General features: G+C 45.9%; 1 protein-coding gene across 7 annotated transcripts in view; it reads right to left on the bottom strand.

The window, feature by feature from the left end:
• Window positions 1-23,978, bottom strand: part of LOC140731168 (serine/threonine-protein kinase Nek6-like) — a 164,436-nt gene that overhangs the window by 10,565 nt on the left and 129,893 nt on the right. The window lies entirely within an intron of this gene.

Raw genomic sequence — 23,978 nt, 5'->3', positions numbered from 1 at the left:
CCGGGGGGAAACAGGGACATCACTTTTTCCCCTGAGAGAGAGCCTCTCTCTCTAAGTCGAATTACCGGGTGAACGAGTAGTCTTTGGGGTGCTGCAAGTCTGTGTCTTTATTGATGTTTTGCTGCACGCTAGAGTGCTTGGTGGGGGGTGCTGGTGGGGGGGGGGGGGTTTGTTGCCTCACTGTTGTTTGTGCGTGGGAGGGGGAGATGGAGGGGCTTTGGGGCTCTAACATTTAACTGTCAACATTCTTTGGGGAACTCCTCTGTTTTCGTGGATGTTTGCGAAGAAAAAGATTTTCAGGATAGATGTTGAACACATTTCTTTGACGTTAATTGTACCTATTGATACTGAGATAGAGTGGATGTGGAGAGGATATTTCAAATAGTAGTTGCGTCTAGGACCAGAGGGCACAGCCTCAGACAAGAGGGACGTCCGTTAGAACAGAGATGGGAAGGAATTTCTTTCATCAGAGTGTGGAATTCATTGCCACAGGCCAAAGCAGAGGTTTAAATGACTCGATTAATCAGGGCGTCAAAGTTTCTGGGAGGAAGGCGGGAGAATGAGGTTGAGAGGGATAATAAATCAGCCATGATGGAATGGTGGAGCAGACTCGATGGGCTGAATGGCCCAATTCCATTCCTATAACTTACGAGCTTATAGTTATTGAGCAATACATTACAGATACAGGTCCTTCGCCAACCACGGTACCCACCCAGCCAGTCCCAATTTCCTACAGTCAGCCCATATCCCTTTTACCCCCACCTCTCCATGTACTACTTAAACAATACTATTGTACCTGCCTCAACCACTTCCTCTGGCAGCTCGTTCCATATACTCACCACCCTTTGCATGAAAAAGTTGCCCCTCAGTTTCCTTTTAGATCTTCTCCCCCTCACCCTATACCTGCACCCCCTGGTTTTGGACTCCCCTTCCCGGGGAAATGATGTACCTCATCTGTACTCATAATTTTTTAAGTTTTGACGGGTCACACCTGTGGATGAATAATTGATGTATAGTTGGACACGATGGGGTGAATCGCCTTTGCTGTTCGACTTGCAGGGGTAGAATTTCTACTGGTGCCTGTAGGGATAAAGTCTCAAAGCTCAAGGTCTGCTCAATGCTCCACCAAAATTTGCTCCTCATCTCGGTCCCAATTGGCCAATGAGCTAGTATAGATTTGAAAGGCCAAATAACCTCTTTTATGGTCATAAGGAAATAAGAAAGATGTAGATTTGTTGTGTGCTTGGCCAGGGTAATTGTGGATGAATTCTTGTATCAATGTGCTTAAGAGGAACGGAGGAAGCTTCTCAATTTTTAATGTACCTCATACTGTACAAGTGCTGTTTTCTGCCAAGTTGATTTATTGCTTAAAGTTCATAATAAAACATGTTTGGTCAAATTCCTAGAATAGCTTTGAAGCAGAAAGTTCATTTGTTAAGTTATAGAGTCATAGAACACTACAGCACAGAAACAGGCTCTTCTGTGCCAAACAATTATACCACCTGGTCCCATCGACCTGCACCTGGAACATGAGCCTCCAAACCCCTCCCATCCATGTACCTATCCAAATTTCTCTTTAATCAAACCCGCATCCACCATTTCCACTGGAACTCATTCCACTCTATCACCATCCTCCATGTTCCCTTTAAATATTTCACTCTTCACCCTTAACCTCTAGTTCAAGTCTCACCCAACCTCAGTGGAAAAATTCTGCTTGCTTTTACCCTGTCTATACCCCTCATAATCTTGTCTACCTCTATCTAATCTCCCCTTATTCTCCTGCACTACACGGAATAAAGTCTTATCTTATTCAACCTTAACTCAGGTCCTCAAGTCCCAGCAACATCCCTGTAAATTTTCTCTGTACTTTTTCAATCTTATTGACATCTTTCATGTAGGTAGGTGACCAAAACTGCACACAATACTCCAAATTAGGCCTCACCAACATCTTATACGACTTCAACATAACATCCCAACTCCTGTAGTCAATACTCTGATTTATGAAGTTCCTCGCGGTGGTGATAAGGACCCTCCAATGTATCCAGGTGCATTAAAGTGTGGGGTGGGATCCTTCAGGAGGAGGAAAGGGGGGCTGTGGTCTGACAGAACGTCTCTCTTCTGGCTGAAAGTCAAGAACTTGGGGAGGTCTTGTCTCATCAATTGTGCAACTTTTGCCTCATGCTCACCGACAACATCCAGCCTTTTGGGTTCGTGCAGCTCCCAACACCCCAATCCCATCAACCTTACTTTATTTTACTTTTTATTATTTAGAGTTACAACATGGAGCAGGTCCTTCTGGTCTACCGACCCTCACCACCCAGCAACCTACCAGCTTAACCCTAGCCTAATATCAGAACAATTTAACTGCTAACCAATGGGTCGTAGGACCGTGGGAGGGAACCAGAGCACCTGGAGGAGACCCGCGCACTCACTGGAAGAACATACAAACTTTCTTGTCCATGACACCAGAATTGAGCTCCAAGCTGTAATAGTGTTGCACTGACCACTATGCTACAGTGGAACCCTACTTCCCTCTAGCACTGCCACTTGACACAATTCCTTTAACATAACCAAGACCTGCACTGACTTAGCCCCATTCGTGGCTTCAGGACTATCCACATCCCCTGCAAGCACACAGTACCATTCACTAGGATCACACCTACACACTCACCCACGCCTTCCAATTCTCCTGATCCCCATCAGCAAATACCACCCGCACCCTCCTAGAGCCACTAGGGACCTGATGGATTCTAAAAATGATTGTATGAGCGTCCTGCATTCACATGCCGAGGAGTCCTTGTTGCTGATGGGGGAAGGGGGTGTGTTGTCTGTTTTTGTGTCACATACCAACACCATCAGGCTCTCTTCCAGGGAAGGTGGGACCTGTACAGAAGGGACGCTTCACACCTGAACTGGAGGTTTAGGGTAATATCCTAATGGGAAGGTTTGTTAATGCTGCACCGTGGGTTTTAAACTAGAGTTGCAGGGGGATGGGCGGCAGTGTGCCAGAACAGTTAGTGGAGAAGCTATGGGGGCAGATGTAAGATCTCAGAATTAGAAGGTTGACTTGTGTCCTGATCTGCATATATTTCAATGCAAAAAGTATTGTAGGAAAGGCAGATGATAATGCTGAAGATGAGGTAGCTGGTTTACAAACAGAGGCAATGTGTAGTCAAGAGAGACTGTTGATAGGATAAAATTGCAGTCAGTGGGATGAGTTGCAACGTAAAAGGTGGATGAAATTGAAAGGGTGAATCCAGGACTGAAGGTGTTATATTTGAGTGCACGCAGTATATGGAGTAAGATAGATGGACTTGCAGCACAGTTGCAGATAGGCATCACTTAATCATAGCTGAAAGATTATAGCTAGGAGCTTAATGTCCAAGGATACATACACATTGTATTGAAAGGGCAGGTAAGACAGCAGAGGGGGCAGTGTTGCTCAGTTGGTAAAGAAAAGCAAATCATTAGAGAGAAGTGGCATAGGATAGGAAGGAGTTGAATCATTGTGGATAGAGCTAAGGAACTGCAAGGTTTAAAAGACTGTGATGTGGCCTACAAATTACAACTGGAGATACGAAATGCATGCCAAAAGGGTAATGTTACAATAGTCATAGGGGAGTTCAATATGTAGATAGATTGGGAAAACCAGGTTGGTGCTGGATTACACAAGGGTGAGTTTCTAAAGTGCCTACAAGATGGCTTTTTACAGCAGCTCGTGGTTGAGCCCACTGGGGGTTCAGCTATTCGGGACTTGGAGTTGTGCAATGAACCAGGATTGATTAGAGAGCTTAAGGTAAAAGAACCCTTCGGGAAAAGTGATCACAATATGATTGAATTCACCCTGAAATTTGAGAGGGAGAAGCTGAAGTCAGATGTATCCGCATTACAATTGAGTAAAAGGAGTTAGAGAGGCATGAGAGAGGAGTTGGCCAGAATTGAGTGGAAAAGAACACTGGCAGGGATGATGGCAGAGCAGCAACGGCTGGAATTTCTGGAAGCAATTTGGAAGGCACAGGGTATATACATCCCAAAGAGGAAGAAGTATTCTCAAGGAAAGATAACACAACCATGGCTAACAAGAGATGTCAAATCCAACATAAAAGCCTAAGAGAGGGCATATAATAGAGCAAAAATTAGTGTGAAGTTAGTGGATTGGGAAGCTTTTAAAAACCAACAGAAGGCAACTAAAAAGTTATTAAGAAGGTAAAGATGGAATACGTAAGTAAGCTAGCCAATATTATTAAAGAAGATACCAAAAGTTTTTTCAGATACATAAAGTGTGCCCTCTGGTCTTTGACTCTCCCACCACTGGAAAATGATGCTGAAAATGGTAGTAATGGGGGACAATGAAATGGTAGATGAACTGAATAGGTATGCTAAATCAGTCTTCGCTGTGGAAGATACTAGCAGTGTGATGGAAGTTCCAGGTGTCGGGGGGCATGAGGTGTGTGAAGTTACCATAACTAGAGGGAGTTTCTTGGGAAACTAAAAGGTCTGAAGGTAGATAGGTCACCTGGACCAGCTGGCGTACACCAAGAGTTCTGAAAGAGGTGGCTGAAGAGATTGTGGAGGCATCAGTAATGACCTTTCAAGAATCACCAGATTCTAGAATGGTTCTGGGAGATTGGAAAATTAAAAAATGTCACTACACTCTTCAAGAAAGGAGAGAGGCAGAAGAAATGACACAACAGGCCAAATAGTCTGACCTCAGTGGCTGGGAAGATGTTTGATACAATTATTCAGGATACTTGGAGGCATATGATAACATAGGCTGTAGTCAGCTTGATTTCCTCAAAGCAAAATCTAGCCTGACAAATCTGTTGGAATTCTTTGAAGAAATAACAAGCAGGATAGACAAAGAAGAATTGGTTGATGTTGTGTACTTGGATTTTCTGAAGGCCTTTGACAAGGAGCCTCACAGGAGGCTGCTTAACAAACTACAAGCCCATGGTATTACGGGAAATATTCAAGCATGGATAAAGCAGTGGCTGATTGGGAGGAGACAAAGAGTGGAATTAAAGGAAACCCTTTGTGGCTGGCTGCTGGTGACTAGTGGTGTTCCAAAGGGGTCTGTGTTGGAACCAATTCTTTTTAAGTCATATGTCAATGATTTAGACGATGGAATTGATGGCTTTGTTGCAAAGTTTGCAAAAGATAATAAGATAGGGGACGGGCAAGTAATTTTGAGGAAGTAGAGAGGCTACAGAAGGACGCAGACAGATTAGGAGAATGGGCAAAGAAATAGCAGATGGAATACAGTACTGGGAAGTGTATGGTCATGCACTTTGGTAGAAGAAATGAAAGGGCTGATTATTTTCTAAGTGGAGAGAAAATACAAAAAACTGAGGAGTAAAAGGACTTAGGAGTCCTTGTGCATGATTCCCTGAAGGTTAATTTGCAGGTTGAGTTTGTAGCAAGGAAGGCAAGTGTAATGTTAGCATTTATTTCGAGGACTAGGATACGAAAGCAAGGATGTAATGTTGAAGCCTCACTTAGAGTATTGTGAGCAGCTTTAGGCCCCTTATCTTAGAAAGGATGTACTGAAACTGCAGAGGGTTCAAAGGAAGTTCACAAAAACATTTCCAGGAATTTAATGGATTGTCATATGAAGAGTGTTTGTTGGCTCTGGGCCAGTATTCACTAGAATTCAGAAGAACGTGAGGTGACTTCATTGAAACCTATTGAATGGTGAAAGGCCTCAATAGAATGTATGTGGAGAGGAAAATTTCCCATTTTGGGAAAGTCTAAGACCAGAGGACACAGCCTCAGGATAGAGGGGTGTCCTTTTAGAAGAGAGAGGAAGAGGAATTTCTTTAGCCACAGAGTGGTGAATCTATGGAATTTTTTTCGCCACAGGCAGCTGTGGAGGCCATCTTAATGTATATATAAAGCAGAGATTGATAGATTCTTGATTGGTCACAGCATGAAGGGATATGGGGAGAAGGTGGGGAGATTGGGGCTGAGAGGAAAACTGGGTCAGCCATGATGAAATGTTGGAACAGACTCGATGGGCCAAATGGCCCAATTCCACTTCTATATCTTATGGTCTTATAAGACATATAGTCAAAGCAGAATTAAGCCAATTGGCCCTCAGACTCTGTTCCACCATTCAATCATGGCTGATTTATTATCCCTCTCAACCCCATTCTCCTGCCTTCTACCCATATCATTGACACCCTGACTGTTCAAGAATCTATTACCCTCCGTTTTAAATATACCAGTCGTCTGTGTCAATGAATTCCACAGAATCACCACCATCTGGCTAAAGAAATTCCTTCTAATCTCTGTTCTGACAGGGCATCCTTCTGTTCTGAGGCTTTGCCCTCTGGTCTGACTCTCCCACTCTTGGAAACATCCTCTCCACATCTATGTGCTGGACGTTTTAATATTGGATAGATTTCAGTGAGATCTCCCCTCATTTTTCTAAACTTCAGGGAGGACAAGCCCGGAGCCATCAAATGCGCCTCCTATGTTAACCCTTTCATTCCTGGAATCATTCTCGTGAACCTCCTCTAGTCCTCTCCGATGCCAGGGCCCCAAACTACTCCAATATTCGTCGTGCGGTCTGACCAATGCCTTATACAGTCTCAGCATTCTATCTTTGCTTTTATATTCTAGTTATACTAATCCGTAATGCAATTCAAGTGCTTCTTTCCTCTCTCACTCTGTCTAGTGGAATACCCTCTCTCTCTAATGAAACACCACTCGGTAATTGTTGATATTATCGTCTCTGTTTCCAACGTTCATGAAGACTGCTCGCTCAGGCCCGTCACGCCTCTCCATCTTCAAGATTTCGTTTTGCGCGGCAGCTGCAGTTGATGTAGCTGGGTGTTTTTAATAAGGGATTATTTGATAATTGCTTTGGCCCCTTCACCCCGGGACGTGTCTCCCGCTCATTAGCATGCCAGCCGGGGGTCTCGCTGCCGCCCAGAGGCTGACAGCGGCTGCCACGGCGTGACAGTGCGCAGAGATGGCGCGGCTGCTGCCAGCGCTCCGCAGACTGAGTGGAGACGAGCTCGTTCTGCAACCTTTCGGTAGCTCCGGTAACGGGGCATTCCCCCACTACTCCATCAGAGAGCTCTAACGGTGAGACCCTCTCTCAGTAATACATGAGAGAGCTCCGGTAACGGGGCATTCCCCCACTACTCCATCAGAGAGCTCTAACGGTGAGACCCTCTCTCAGTAATACATGAGAGAGCTCCGGTAACGGGGCATTCCCCCACTACTCCATCAGAGAGCTCTAACGGTGAGACCCTCTCTCAGTAATACACGAGAGATCCGGTAACGGGGCATTCCCCCACTACTCCATCAGAGAGCTCTAACGGTGAGACCCTCTCTCAGTAATACATGAGAGAGCTCCGGTAACGGGGCATTCCCCCACTACTCCATCAGAGAGCTCTAACGGTGAGACCCTCTCTCAGTAATACATGAGAGAGCTCCGGTAACGGGGCATTCCCCCACTACTCCATCAGAGAGCTCTAACGGTGAGACCCTCTCTCAGTAATACATGAGAGATCCGGTAACGGGGCATTCCCCCACTACTCCATCAGAGAGCTCTAACGGTGAGACCCTCTCTCAGTAATACACCAGAGAGCTCCGGTAACGGGGCATTCCCCCACTACTCCATCAGAGAGCTCTAACGGTGAGGCCCTCTCTCAGTAATACACGAGAGATCCGGTAACGGGGCATTCCCCCACTACTCCATCAGAGAGCTCTAACGGTGAGACCCTCTCTCAGTAATACACGAGAGAGCTCCTGTAACGGGGCATTCCCCCACTACTCCATCAGAGAGCTCTAACGGTGAGACCCTCTCTCAGTAATACATGAGAGAGCTCCGGTAACGGGGCATTCCCCCACTACTCCATCAGAGAGCTCTAACGGTGAGGCCCTCTCTCAGTAATACACGAGAGATCCGGTAACGGGGCATTCCCCCACTACTCCATCAGAGAGCTCTAACGGTGAGACCCTCTCTCAGTAATACACGAGAGAGCTCCGGTAACGGGGCATTCCCCCACTACTCCATCAGAGAACTCTAACGGTGAGACCCTCTCTCAGTAATACATGAGAGATCCGGTAACGGGGCATTCCCCCACTACTCCATCAGAGAGCTCTAACGGTGAGACCCTCTCTCAGTAATACACAAGAGAGCTCCGGTAACGGGGCATTCCCCCACTACTCCATCAGAGAACTCTAACGGTGAGACCCTCTCTCAGTAATACACGAGAGAGCTCCGGTAACGGGGCATTCCCCCACTACTCCATCAGAGAGCTCTAACGGTGAGACCCTCTCTCAGTAATACATGAGAGAGCTCCTGTAACGGGGCATTCCCCCACTACTCCATCAGAGAGCTCTAACGGTGAGACCCTCTCTCAGTAATACATGAGAGAGCTCCGGTAACGGGGCATTCCCCCACTACTCCATCAGAGAGCTCTAACGGTGAGACCCTCTCTCAGTAATACACGAGAGATCCGGTAACGGGGCATTCCCCCACTACTCCATCAGAGAACTCTAACGGTGAGACCCTCTCTCAGTAATACACGAGAGAGCTCCGGTAACGGGGCATTCCCCCACTACTCCATCAGAGAGCTCTAACGGTGAGACCCTCTCTCAGTAATACATGAGAGAGCTCCGGTAACGGGGCATTCCCCCACTACTCCATCAGAGAGCTCTAACGGTGAGACCCTCTCTCAGTAATACACGAGAGAGCTCCGGTAACGGGGCATTCCCCCACTACTCCATCAGAGAACTCTAACGGTGAGACCCTCTCTCAGTAATACACGAGAGAGCTCCGGTAACGGGGCATTCCCCCACTACTCCATCAGAGAGCTCTAACGGTGAGACCCTCTCTCAGTAATACATGAGAGAGCTCCTGTAACGGGGCATTCCCCCACTACTCCATCAGAGAGCTCTAACGGTGAGACCCTCTCTCAGTAATACATGAGAGAGCTCCGGTAACGGGGCATTCCCCCACTACTCCATCAGAGAGCTCTAACGGTGAGACCCTCTCTCAGTAATACATGAGAGAGCTCCGGTAACGGGGCATTCCCCCACTACTCCATCAGAGAGCTCTAACGGTGAGACCCTCTCTCAGTAATACATGAGAGAGCTCCTGTAACGGGGCATTCCCCCACTACTCCATCAGAGAGCTCTAACGGTGAGACCCTCTCTCAGTAATACATGAGAGATCCGGTAACGGGGCATTCCCCCACTACTCCATCAGAGAGCTCTAACGGTGAGACCCTCTCTCAGTAATACACGAGAGATCCGGTAACGGGGCATTCCCCCACTACTCCATCAGAGAGCTCTAACGGTGAGACCCTCTCTCAGTAATACACGAGAGAGCTCCTGTAACGGGGCATTCCCCCACTACTCCATCAGAGAGCTCTAACGGTGAGACCCTCTCTCAGTAATACACGAGAGATCCGGTAACGGGGCATTCCCCCACTACTCCATCAGAGAGCTCTAACGGTGAGACCCTCTCTCAGTAATACACGAGAGATCCGGTAACGGGGCATTCCCCCACTACTCCATCAGAGAGCTCTAACGGTGAGACCCTCTCTCAGTAATACACGAGAGAGCTCCTGTAACGGGGCATTCCCCCACTACTCCATCAGAGAGCTCTAACGGTGAGACCCTCTCTCAGTAATACACGAGAGATCCGGTAACGGGGCATTCCCCCACTACTCCATCAGAGAGCTCTAACGGTGAGACCCTCTCTCAGTAATACACGAGAGATCCGGTAACGGGGCATTCCCCCACTACTCCATCAGAGAGCTCTAACGGTGAGACCCTCTCTCAGTAATACACGAGAGATCCGGTAACGGGGCATTCCCCCACTACTCCATCAGAGAGCTCTAACGGTGAGACCCTCTCTCAGTAATACACGAGAGCTCCGGTAACGGGGCATTCCCCCACTACTCCATCAGAGAGCTCTAACGGTGAGACCCTCTCTCAGTAATACACGAGAGAGCTCCGGTAACGGGGCATTCCCCCACTACTCCATCAGAGAACTCTAACGGTGAGACCCTCTCTCAGTAATACATGAGAGATCCGGTAACGGGGCATTCCCCCACTACTCCATCAGAGAGCTCTAACGGTGAGACCCTCTCTCAGTAATACACCAGAGAGCTCCGGTAACGGGGCATTCCCCCACTACTCCATCAGAGAGCTCTAACGGTGAGACCCTCTCTCAGTAATACATGAGAGATCCGGTAACGGGGCATTCCCCCACTACTCCATCAGAGAGCTCTAACGGTGAGACCCTCTCTCAGTAATACACCAGAGAGCTCCGGTAACGGGGCATTCCCCCACTACTCCATCAGAGAGCTCTAACGGTGAGACCCTCTCTCAGTAATACACGAGAGATCCGGTAACGGGGCATTCCCCCACTACTCCATCAGAGAGCTCTAACGGTGAGACCCTCTCTCAGTAATACACGAGAGATCCGGTAACGGGGCATTCCCCCACTACTCCATCAGAGAGCTCTAACGGTGAGACCCTCTCTCAGTAATACACCAGAGAGCTCCGGTAACGGGGCATTCCCCCACTACTCCATCAGAGAGCTCTAACGGTGAGACCCTCTCTCAGTAATACACGAGAGATCCTGTAACGGGGCATTCCCCCACTACTCCATCAGAGAGCTCTAACGGTGAGACCCTCTCTCAGTAATACACGAGAGATCCGGTAACGGGGCATTCCCCCACTACTCCATCAGAGAGCTCTAACGGTGAGACCCTCTCTCAGTAATACACCAGAGAGCTCCGGTAACGGGGCATTCCCCCACTACTCCATCAGAGAGCTCTAACGGTGAGACCCTCTCTCAGTAATACACGAGAGATCCTGTAACGGGGCATTCCCCCACTACTCCATCAGAGAGCTCTAACGGTGAGACCCTCTCTCAGTAATACACGAGAGATCCGGTAACGGGGCATTCCCCCACTACTCCATCAGAGAGCTCTAACGGTGAGACCCTCTCTCAGTAATACACGAGAGATCCGGTAACGGGGCATTCCCCCACTACTCCATCAGAGAGCTCTAACGGTGAGACCCTCTCTCAGTAATACATGAGAGAGCTCCGGTAACGGGGCATTCCCCCACTACTCCATCAGAGAGCTCTAACGGTGAGACCCTCTCTCAGTAATACACGAGAGATCCGGTAACGGGGCATTCCCCCACTACTCCATCAGAGAGCTCTAACGGTGAGACCCTCTCTCAGTAATACACGAGAGAGCTCCTGTAACGGGGCATTCCCCCACTACTCCATCAGAGAGCTCTAACGGTGAGACCCTCTCTCAGTAATACATGAGAGAGCTCCGGTAGTGGGCACTGCCCCTGCCACTGCAATTTCAACATTTAAGGGAAGTTTGGATAAGTAGGTGGATACAGGGCTGTTGTACGTGGAAACAGGAGGGCTGTTCCGGGTGCAGGTTGATTGGACTGGGCAGATGGTGTGGACAGGACAGGCCAAAAGGCCCATTTCTGTACTCTGTGACTTTATGAGCACCAGACACCCTGATTCATATTTCACTAACGGTCTGGGACTTGTGCAAAAAATAAACATCAATAAATTTATTTTTGCAGTTTGTTATTTAACAATCCACAACTGGTTGAGTCTGGGTATCTGTAGAGTGGTGCTTACAATAATGAGAAGGTTTTGTTTCCTTTGAGATGAATCTCACACTTGTCAGCCATCCTGTGGCAGTGGAAAACAGAACACATTTAAAAAAATACACTCTTGGTCTCCAGCTGTTTATGCCAATAATTCCCAGTTGCTGAATCATCCTCCAAGTATTTTGTATTTTATGTAATTGAGTGTTTATTTATTTCAGGATACACTGTGGGACGGGCCCTTCCAGCTAAATGAGCCCTATCACCCAGCAACCCACTCATTTAAGCCTAGCCTAATCACAGAACTACTAACAACGGCCACTTAACTTACTAACCGGTACATCCTTGGATTGTAGGAGGAAACATAGAAAATAGGTGCAGGAGTAGGCCATTCAGCCCTTCGAGCCTGCACCACCATTCAGTATGATCATGGCTGATCATCCAACTCAGAACCCTGTACCTGCTTTCTCTCCATACCCCCTGATCCCTTTAGCCACAAGGGCCATATCTAACTTCCTCTTAAATGTAGCCAATGAACCGGCCTCAACTGTTTCCTGAAGCAGAGAATTCCACAGATTCACCACTCTCTGTGTGAAGAAGTTTTTCCTCATCTCGGTCCTAAAAGGCTTCCCCCTTTATCCTTAAACTGTGACCCCTCGTTCTGGACTTCCCCAGCATCGGGAACAATCTTCCTGCATCTAGCCTGTCCAATCCCTTTAGAATTTTATACGCTTCAATAAGATATTGAAATATTGAAAAATATTGAAACCAGAGCACCTGGAGGGAAACACATACTGTCACAGGGGCAAACGTACAAACACCTTACAGATGGCGTCAGAATTGAACTCTGAACTCCGGAACCATGCCCTCCCTCCCCAAAAGCTGTAAAAGTGCAGCGCTATCATGGCGCCTTGTTTGGAAATAATTTCTTCTGTTGTCTGTGGAAGGTAATTTGACCTCCACTCCAGTATAAAAAATCAAAATAGGGATGGCAGGAATATTGATTTCTCTGTCTGGTAAATAAACTTGTCCTTCTCCCTGCCCCTCATCTTCTATTCCCCATTCTGGCCTTTCACTTCTTCTCACTTGCCTTCAGCTTGCCCTGAGTCTCATCCTCCTCCCCTTTTACATGTGGTCCACTCTCCTCTCCCATCAGATTCATTCCTCTGCACCCTTTACCTTTCCTACCCACCTGGTTTCACCTATCACCTAGCTATCCTCCGCCAACTTTTTATCCTGATGTTTTCCCCCTTCCTTTCCAGTCCTGAAGGAAGGACCCAGATGGAAACGGCCGCAGTTTATTCATTTCCAATGACGCTGCCTGACCTGCTGAGGTCCTCTAGCGTTTTATGTGCGTTGCTTTAGATTCCAGCATCTGCAGAATCTCTTGTGTTTAAAATAGGGGTGACGTTGATTTTTGTTGTTTGTTGATGTGGAGTCCTGCCACAGCTCAGAAGATCTCTAGAATGATGATCCGCAAGAAAACCCTTTACTTCTCTGGTTGTAGAAATGGAATTTATATCTTCGTAGTAATATTCTAATGTTCTTTGCAATTTAAATCAGGAAGTTAGGAGAGTGCTGCCTGAATGTGCCAACATTTTCTGTAGTTCAAAGTAACCAAGAATAAAGTTATCGAGTCATGGAATGCCACAGCACAGAAACAGGCCCTTTGGCCCATCTAGTCTAGATAGAATGGCATAGATAGAGTGGGCCTAGAGAGGATGTTTCCTATAGTGGGGGAGTCTAGGACCAGCGGGCACACCCTCAGAATACAAGGAGGTCCCTTTAGAACAGAGGTGAGGGGGAATTTCTTTAGCCAGAGGATGGTGAATCTGTGAAATTCATTGCCACAGATGGCTGTGGAGACCGAATCATTAAGTATTTTTAAAGCGGAGGTTGGTAGATTCTTGGTTAGTAAGGGCATCAAAGGTTACATGGAGAAGGTAGAAGAATGGGGTGGAAGAGGGAACATAAATCTGCCATGATGGAATGGTGGAGTAGACTTGAGGGGCTGACTGGCCCAATTCTGCACCTGAGTCTTACGGTTTTATGTTATGAAAGTCAGAATAAAAAGTTCAGTTGTGGGGGGTCAGGGAAGAAGGATAGCTAGAAGGTGATAGATAAAGCCAAGTTGGGGCAGGGAAGTAAGAAGTTAGGAGGTAATAGGTAGAAAAGGTAATGGGATAGAGAAGGAATCTGATAGGAGAGGAGAGTGGAGCATGGGAGAAGGGAAGGAGGAAGGGTAACAGGGGGAGGTGATAGGTAGGTGAGGAAGAGAGGTAAGAGGCCAGTGTGGAGAGTAGAATAAGAGGGAAGGGGAGAGGAACTCAGTACAGGTTTGTTTAAATGGGGAGATGTTGATTGGCAAGGATCTGGGGCAGAGGAACTGTAAACTTTACATGCTGAGTGACTCAATGACTTCTAGAAACATGCTTGAGGAGGAAAACACTTCTTACACAGAAAAAAGTTATTACAAACCAGAACACTTTATCTTTATGCGTCAAATTCAAAATTGTTTCATGTCTTTTCCAGTACACAAGTGTAAAGGAGAATGAAATAATTGTTACTCCAGATCCGATGCAGCACAAAGAAAAACAATAGGATTAAGAACACAATAATAAAAAACACAATAAATATAAACACGTAAGAGAACTTATATAGATTATTTGTATGTCTATAAAGTGACACTAGGCACAGAAGTATCTGTACAGAAGGTGAATGACAGGAAATGATAAAGTAGTGGTGATTAGGGTGTGGAGGGATGGGTTAGTGGGTGGAAGTGTTGATCAGCCTTTCTGCTTGGGGAAAGTATCTGTTTTTGAGTCTGTTGGTTCTCTCATGGATGCTGTGGAGCCTCCTCCCTGATGGGAGTAGTTCAAAGTTCAAAGTAAAATTTATTAATAGAGTACATGCATGTCACCACATACAATCCTGAAATTCTTTTCTTGTGGGCATACTTAGCAAATCTATAGAACAGTAGCTGTAAACTGAAAACTGTGAACAAACTGTGCAAATGCAGATATAAATAAATAGTGACCATGAAATAACAAAATAAAAGAGTCCTTAAATGAGTGTGGTTATCCCCTTTTGCTCATGAGCCTGATGTTTGAGGGGTAGTAACTGTTCTTGAACCTGGTGGTGTGAGTCCTGAGGCTCTTGTACCTTCTACCTGATGGCAGCAGTGAGAAAAGAGTATGGCCTGGGTGGTGGGGATCTCTGATGATGGATGCTGCTTTTCTACAGCAATGTTTCATTTAGAGGTCAACAATGGTTGGGAGGGTTTTACTTGTGAGATATTGGGCCAAATCCACTACTTTTTCTAGGATTTTCCACTCAAGGGCATTGGTGTTCCCATAACAGGCCATAATGCAGCCAACAGCACACTTTCCACCACACATCTATAGAAGTTTGCCAAGATCTTTGATGGCATGCTGAACCTCCGCAGACTCCTGAGGAAGTAAAGGCTCTGTTGTGCTTTCTTTGCAATTATATAATAGGTCCAGGATAGGTCCTCTGAGATCCTGACACCCAGGAATTTAAAGTTAATGACCCTATCCACCTCTGATCCACTGATGATTATTGGCTCTTGGACCTCTGGAGTCTACTATCAATCTCCTATCAGTTCCTTGGTCTTATTGACATTGAGACAGAGGTTGATATTGTTACACCACTCACCAAGTTTTCAGTCTCCCTCCTGTATGCTGATTCATCACCCTCTTTGATACAGCCCACAACAGTGGTGTTGTCAGCAGACTTGTATATGGTGTTGGTGTTGGAGCAGTACTCAGTCTCACAGTCATAGTAGAGCAAGGCGTTAAGTACACATCGCTGCAGTGCTCCTGTGCTGGTGGAGATCATGGAGATATTTTTGCCAATCCGAACTATCTGGGGTCTAAAGTGAGGAAATCCAGGATCCAATTGTACAAGTGAGTATTGAGGCCCAGGTCTTGGAGATTTGAGGGGTTGCTGGTATTAAATGCCGAGCTGTAATCGATAAAGAGCATCCTGATGATGTATACGTCTTTGCTGTCTAGATGTTCCAGGGTTGTGGACCTGTTGCTTTGGTAGACGAATTGGAGCAGATCCAAGTCGCCATTCAGACAGGAGCTGATCGGCTTCAACGCTAGCCTCTCAAAACACATCATCACTGTGAATGTAAGTGCCACTGGGCGATAGTCATTAAGAAAGCTACCACGCCCTTCTTGGACACCGGTACTATTGAAGCTTACTTGAATCAGGTGGGTACCACACACTGCCAGAGCGAGAGTCCATGACGTTTCCGGTCCTCTTCTGACATCTTTCACAGTTGGTGCAGTATTTCATTGATCCTATTATAGTTATTATTTTTAATGGATTTATGATCATTATTATTATTGAGTGGGCCCACAGGAAGATAAATCTCCAGATTGTATGTGGTGACATACATGTACTTCAATAATAAATTTACTTTGAACTTTGAACCTTTTTCTATATACGTCCTTGATGGTGGGTAGGTTTAAGGAACGTCATGCAGAATTAGTAAAGATCATTGAAGATTAGATTACTGTTATTTATCATGCGTACATTAAACGTCAAAACACACGGTGAATTGTGTCAATGACCATAACAGTCCAAGGATGTGCTGGGGGCAGCCTGAAAGTGTCAGCACATTTCCGGCACCAACAGAGCATGTCCACAACTCACTAATCACACGTCTTCGGAACGTGGGGGGAAGCCCAGGCGCCTAGAGGAAACACACACGGTCATGGGGAGAAGTCTTTAGAGATAGCCACAGGAACTGAACCCTGGCAGGGTAAAGCTTTACGCTAACCGCTACACTACTGTGCTGTGTAAAACAATTTATAAATCCGTAGCCATTTTCCTAGCTTGATGTAGCTACAAAGAAGACGTAACACTGGCTATATGTCATTAGAAGTTTGAGAAGTTCTGGTATGTCACCAAAATCATTCAAAAATTTCTACAGATGTACCATGGAGAACATTCTAACTGGCTGAAGCAACATCTGGTATGGAGGGGGGGGGGCAGCTTCTGCACAGGATCGAAGTAAGTTGCAGAGAGTTGTAAACTTAGTCAGCTCCATCATGAGCACTAGCCTCCATAGTATCCAGGACATCTTCAAGGAGCAATGCCTCAGAAAGGCACCACCCATTATTAAGGACCACCATCACCCTGATCGTGCCTTGTTCTCTATAAGGAAGGAGGTACACAAGGCTAAGAGACACACTCAGTGATTCAGGAACAGCTTTTTCTCCTCTGCCATCGAATTTCTGAATGGACAATGAACCCATGAACACTACCTCACTACTTTTTATTTTCGTATTTGCACTACTTATTTAATATAACTATTTACACACACACACACACACACACACACACACACACACACACACACACACACACACACACACACACACACACACAAATACACACACACACACACCCACACACACACACACACACACACACACACACACACACACACAAATACACACACACACACACCCACACACACACACACACACACACACACACACACACAAAGTTCAGCACAGCTTTGTGGGCCGAAGGGCCTGTATTGTGCTGTAGGTTTTCAATGTTCCTATATATATATTTACTATAATTCACAGTTTTTCTCTCTATTATTATGTATCACATTGTACTGCTGCTACAAAGTCAACAAATTTCACTACATATGCCAGTGATATTAAACCTGATTCTGATTTTGAGCTGATTAGGAACAGCTTGGATACAATGGGATGAACGGAAACAACTTTCCTCTGTATTACTCATGTGAATGACTTGTCCCCGTTTAAGCTGTTTTACATCCTCTTAGTGTGAAGCGTTTGGAAGCTGCCTTGATTTATTCCTCTACTTCTGTTTACATGCAGTTGCTCTGAAAATTGGACCTCCGGGTAATTATTGAATTTGCATTGTTTAGATTTATTAGTAAGCAACTCGATGCCTGAGAAAGGAACTGTCAAAACCAGTAATTGAGAGCAACACACACAAAATGCTGAAGGAACTCAGGCAGCATCTATGGAGAGGAATACACTGTTGACATTTCAGGCCGAGACCCTGATGAAGTTCCTCCAGCATTTCATATGCGTTGCTGAGTTCCTTTATGTTTGTTCTTGGGGTCTAACTGCTGGATACAAGAGTCTCTCTTCTGTAAACTGGTCCTTAACAGGATAGCCAAATACAAGTTTCCCGATAACTTCTGTCTCCCTTGGGAAAGCCTCTCTGTCAACTAGCTCTTCCTTCAGAAGTTACCAATTTGAATCAATACAAAACCTTACAGCTCAATGGTTTCAAACATACATTTAATGTCAGAAAAGTGTATACAATATACATCCTGAAATTCTTTTTCTTCGCAAACATCCACGAAAACAAAGAATGAATGACAGTTAAATGTTAGAACCCCAAAGTCCCCCACCCATGCATAAGCAGCAGAAAAGCAATGACCTCCCTCCCCCACCAGCAAAAAACCGGCACCCCTCAACATCGGCACCCCCACCAAGCAGTCAAACGTGCAGCAAAGCATCAAAAAAGACACAGACTCGCAGTACTCCAAAGACTACTCGTTCGCCCAGTATTCGACATACCACAGGCTCCCTCCCTAATGAGGGAAAAAGAGGTGTCCCTGTTTTATGGTGAGGTAAGCCTGATTTATTTCAATAATTAATTGCAAGAGGTTATAAATGCAAGAGGTTCTGCAGATCCTGGAAATCCACACACACAAAATGCTGGAGGAACTCAGCAGGTCAGGCAGCGTCTATGGAAATGAGCAAGCAGTCAGCGTTTCAGGCCCAGACCCTTCATCAGGACTGTAAAGGAAGCCAGGATAAAAAGGTGGGGGGAGGGGAAAGAGGCTGGAAGGTGATAGGTGAAGGCAGCTGGATGGGAAAGGTACAGAGCTGGAGAAGAAGGAATCTGATAGGAGAGGAGAGTGGACCATTGGAGAGGGGAAAGAAGGAGGGGCACCGGAGGGAGGTGATAGGCAGGTGAGGAGAAGTGGTAAGAGCCCAGACTGGGAAATAGAAGAAGACAGAAGAGGGAGGGACAAATACTTTACCAGAAGGAGAAATTGATGTTCATGTCATCAGATTGGAGGCTACCTCAATGGAATATGAGGTGTTGCTCCTCCACACGGAGGGTGGCCTCATCTTGGCAAAAGAGGAGGCCACGGACCAACATTTCAGAATGGGAATGGGGACAGGAATTAATATGGTTGGTCCAGGAGATTCCACCGGTGGATGGAACAGAGATGCTTGATAAGTGATCCTGCGTTTTATATCATGTCTCACAAATGTAGAGAAGGCTGCTTCAGTAAATGAGATTACTGATTTGCCCTTCCTAGAGTACCCACACAGTCTGGATATCTGATCTGGTCATATACTTAAACCATAATCTGTGAAAGTACTGTCACACAGAAATGATTATTGATTAAAGAAGTGAGTAAACGTGTTTTACATACTAGGAAGCAAAATAGGTCTAATGCTGGATATGTACAGGTATTGTTAATTGGAGGACTTCCCTGGTTCTTGTGATATTTAAATTCATTATCAGTGAGGACTAAGGCAAGATTAAAACAGGAGTGAAAACAACATTGGAGTGATAGAGCACTAAAGCACAGAAACAGGCTATTCAGCCCATCTAGTCCATTCTGAACTGTTATTCTGCCTAGTCTAATTGACCTGCTCCCAGACCATAACCCCCACACTCCTCCCAACCATGTACTTATCCAGATTTATCTTAGATGTTGCATCCGCCCCTTGCTCGTTCCACACTCTCACCACCCTCTGAGTGAAGAAGTTCCCCTCATGTTCCCCTTAAATGTTTCACCTTTCACCCTTAACCCATGACCTCCAGTTCAAGTCTCATCCATCCTCGGTGGCAAAAGCCTGCTTGCTTTTACCCTGTCTACACCCCTCATAATTTTGTGTACCTCTATCACACCTCGTCTCAATCTTCTGTGCTCCGGGGTTAATGCCCCAAGCTGTTCAGTCTTTCCCCATAACTCAGGTCCTCAATTCCTGCTGTCATCTTTGCAAATTTTCACTGCACTCTTTCAATCTTATTGACATCTTTCCTGTAGGTAAGTGATGAGAACTAAACACAATATTCCAAATTAGGGCTCAACAACATCTTGTACGCCACCAGGTTCAGGGTCAATAATTACCCCTCGACTATCAGGCTGTTGAACCAGAGGGGATAACTTCCCTCAATTTCATTCACCCATCAATGAACTGTTCCCATAAACTATGGGCTCAATTTCAAGGACTCTTCATCTCAGGTTCTCAATATTTGTTGCTTATTTATTTATTATTATTTTATTTTCTCTGTTTTGTATTTGCAGTGTGTTGTCTTTTGCACATTGGTTGTTTGTCCATCCTGTTGGGTGTGGTTGTTCATTGTTTCTATTATGTTTCTTGGACTTACTGTGAATGCTCACATGAAAATGAATATATGTATATGGTTACATGTATGTATTTTGATAATAAATTTACTCAGAACTCAGCCAACTTCAGCGTAACTTCCACTTTAAATATACCCTATAACTTGACCTCCACAGCTGTCTGTGACAATGAATTCCACAGATTCACCATCCTCAGGCTAAAGAAATTCCTCCTCATCTGTTATTCTAAGGCTGTGGCCTCTGGTCCTAGACTCCCCCACTATTGGAACCATCCTCTGTACATCCACTCTATCTAGGCCCTTCAATATTTGATAGGTTTCAACGAGATCGCCACTCATTCTTCTAAACTCTGGCGTGTACAGGCCCAGAGCCGTCAAACGCTCCTCATACATTAACCCTTTCATTCCCAGAACCACTCTCATAAACCATCTCAGAACCCTCTCCATTTGGTAATGTAGTGGTTAGTACAACACTTTACAGTGCAGGCAACCCAGGTTCAAATCCCGCCACTGCCTGTAAGGAGTTTGTATATTCTGCCCGTGACCGTGTGGGTTTCCTCCCACAGTCCAAAACGTACCGGTTGGTAGGTTAATTGGCCTCGGTAAATTGTCCCGTGATTAGGTTAGGATTAAGTTGTGGGATTAATCCTACAATTTACCAGCTCAAAGGACTGGAAGTGCCTATTCCCACATTAGCTCAATAAGTAAATATAAATACGTGGATTAACTCAGTATGCATCAGGTAACAGACTGCAATGTCTATGATTCATAGCAGGAACTGAATTCCAACCTGTAGAGCAATGACAATGCAAGCTAAACAAAATTCATTCAGTATTCAGTGTTTATTTGAAGGTAGCAACATTAAGTTTTGGATAATTTCTACAAAAACCCACACACGTGCAAATTACTTCTGTTCCAGTTTATCCCATCACAGACTGGCCTGTGGTTCATTCCACACGAGGGTCCTGACCCTGGCGGTATCTGACCTGCCCACTCCAGTGTATGCACCATCTGGTGCATCAGTTCCTGAGCAGTGAGTACAACAATTTATCTTCACCCATCTTTTTAACTGCTGCGGTCTATCGAAGAGCAGTTTGATATTAATCTCTCTCTGGCCACCTCTCATACATCTTCCTTACCCTGCACTGGGAATCTATTTTTATATCTCACTTACTGAATTGGATTCAGAAAACATTCAGTGGCCCGAGGGGGGTCAATTCCCCAACTTCCTACTTCCCTAACCTAAGGGACCAAGATCCCAGGACTGCCATTCTCAATTACTTCCATCTGCATCACCAGGACTACTTTCCTTAAGTACAAATATAAATCAGCCATACTGTCCATCCCTTTGTGTCACTGGTCAATTGAAGATACTGTTTGATTTGGCAGATTGAGATTTATGGAGTTGTAGAAAGCAGGAATAGGCCCTTTGGCCCATCAAAGTTCATTGAGCACACTTCCACACCAGTCAGATTCAGATTCATTTATCTGTACATCTAAACATACTGTGAAATCCATTGTTTGAATTAACCACCAGCACAATGTACGGATGTGCTGGGGATGGCCCGCAAATGTCACCACACAATTTGATACCAGCACAGTGTTCAGCAGAACACAGCAAAACAGAACCACAGCAAAAGAAAGCCTTGTTCCTCACACACACTCTCACTCTCACACTCACTCACACACTCTCTCACGCTCACACATGCACTCTCACACTCACTCCCACACTCTCTCACACTCTCACTCTCACACTCACTCACACGTTCACTCACACACTCTCTCACACTCTCACTCTCACACTCACTCACACGCTCACTCACACACTCTCTCACACGCTCTCTCACACTCACTCACACGCTCTCTCACACTCATTCACACTCTCACTCTCTCTCACACTCTCACACTCACTCACACACTCTCACTCTCACTCACACGCTCGCTCACACGCTCTCTCACACTCATTCACACTCTCACTCTCTCACACTCACACACTCTCACTCTCACACACACACTCTCACACTTTCTCACACTCACTCACTCACACACTCTCTCACACTCACTCACGCACTCTCTCACACTCACACACACACACACACACACACACACACACACACACACACACACACACACACACACACACACACACACACACACACACACACACACACACACACACACACACACACACACACACACTCACTTCTCCAACCCTGGGACACTTGCGTGCCTCAATGACCCGGAGAGCTATGCTGGCTGGAGTCAGGGCTTTATGCTTTAGCTTTTGGTAGGTTCACTCATGCCAAACAGGTCAAAGGGTAGAGGTCAGACTAAGAGTGGTCCACTGGTCCTCCAGGTTCAGGAGTTCAGCTCAGGGCTAACAACTCTGACCGGTCAAACAAAACTGTTATGGAAACAGCAATGAAGAACCCTTCTACATCTGAGTTTGACGGTGTTCCTGAATTTCCACCTGGGACTTGTAGTGAAAACCGAGAAGCTGCTACATGATGATGGAAGCCCTGAAACCACCAGAGACGGAAGACCTTCATTGCTGCCCTAAACAGCAGCAGCATATTGGGTAGCAAGTAAAATCACGAGGGGTGTAGATAAGGTGAACACTGCGATGTTTTCCCAAGGGAGGGGAGTCCAAAACTCTAAGGCAATACTAAAAAACTGGAAAAGTGTTCCTACAGGTCCCATTATTTTTACCCTCCTCAGATTCTTAAAGTGAGAGGGGGAAGGGTGACTTTTTCACATAGAGGGTGGTGAGTGCACGAAATGTACTGCCAAACGAAATGGTAGAGGAGGGTTCCATTGCAAAACGGAATGAAAATTGGACAGGTACGAGCCGGAGTTCCCAAACTGGGGCCCACAGACCCCCTGTCTAACGGTCCATGGCATTTGGCCCATTGTGTCTGCTCCGCCATTTCATTATGGCTGATCCGATTTTCCTCTCAGCCTTCTCCCCACATACCTTCAATCCTTGACCAGTCAAGAATCTATCAACCTCTGCCTTAAATATACATAAAGACTTGGCCTCTACAGCTGCCTGTGGCAAAGAATTCCACAAATTCACCACTCTTTGGCTGAAAAAAATTCCTCCTCGTTCTAAAATGTTGCCCCTCCATTCGAAGGCTGTGTCCCCTGGACTTAGACTCTCCCACCAAAGGAAACAACCTCTCTACATCCACCCTGTCAAGGCCTTTCACCATTCAATAGATTTCAGTGAGATCACTCCTCCCCCCTAATCCTCTGAATTCTAGTGAGTACAGGCCCAGAGCCATCAAATGCTCTTCATATGACAAGCCATTCAATCCTGTGATCATTTTAATGAACGTTGGAATTGAACTCTCATACCCTGAGCTGTAATAGCATCATGCTAACTGCCATACTACCGTGGCTCCCATGGTATCATAGATTTATAGGTAATTATATACAAATTAGGGTGGCAGGGTGGAGATATGTCTCTATGATAGGAGGTGTAAGGTATTTCTTCCCTCTGCTAGCCTGCAGGTCACCCTTGGGCAAGGTATAACTCCTGCTTAGCCCCAGTCAGGGTCATGTGAATCTGCAGGAGCAGGTGGTGGTTTGTCGTATGAGCAGCCGGTGTAGATCACAAGTCCTGGTTATGTGACCACTGACACCAGGCAGACAATCTCTGAAGAGTATTGATATTGGCTGGGGTCACCCGTCTTGTGAAGACACTGTCCAAAAGAAGGTAATGGCAAACCACTTCTGTGGAAAAATTTGCCAAGGACAATCATGGTCAAGGCCGCAATCACCTACATCATACATTACGGCACATAATGAAGATGACGATATATAAAAATACAAACAAGAATCAGAAAGTTAAACTACAGGGAAATATACAACACATACAACACGCTGGATGAACTCAGCAGGTCGGGCAGCATCCGTGGAAACAAGCAGTCAACGTTTCGGGCCGAGACCCT

This window comes from Hemitrygon akajei, chromosome 7, assembly GCF_048418815.1.
Source record: "Hemitrygon akajei chromosome 7, sHemAka1.3, whole genome shotgun sequence".
NCBI lineage: Eukaryota > Metazoa > Chordata > Chondrichthyes > Myliobatiformes > Dasyatidae > Hemitrygon > Hemitrygon akajei.
This window is presented reverse-complemented; position numbering and strand designations above follow the sequence as displayed.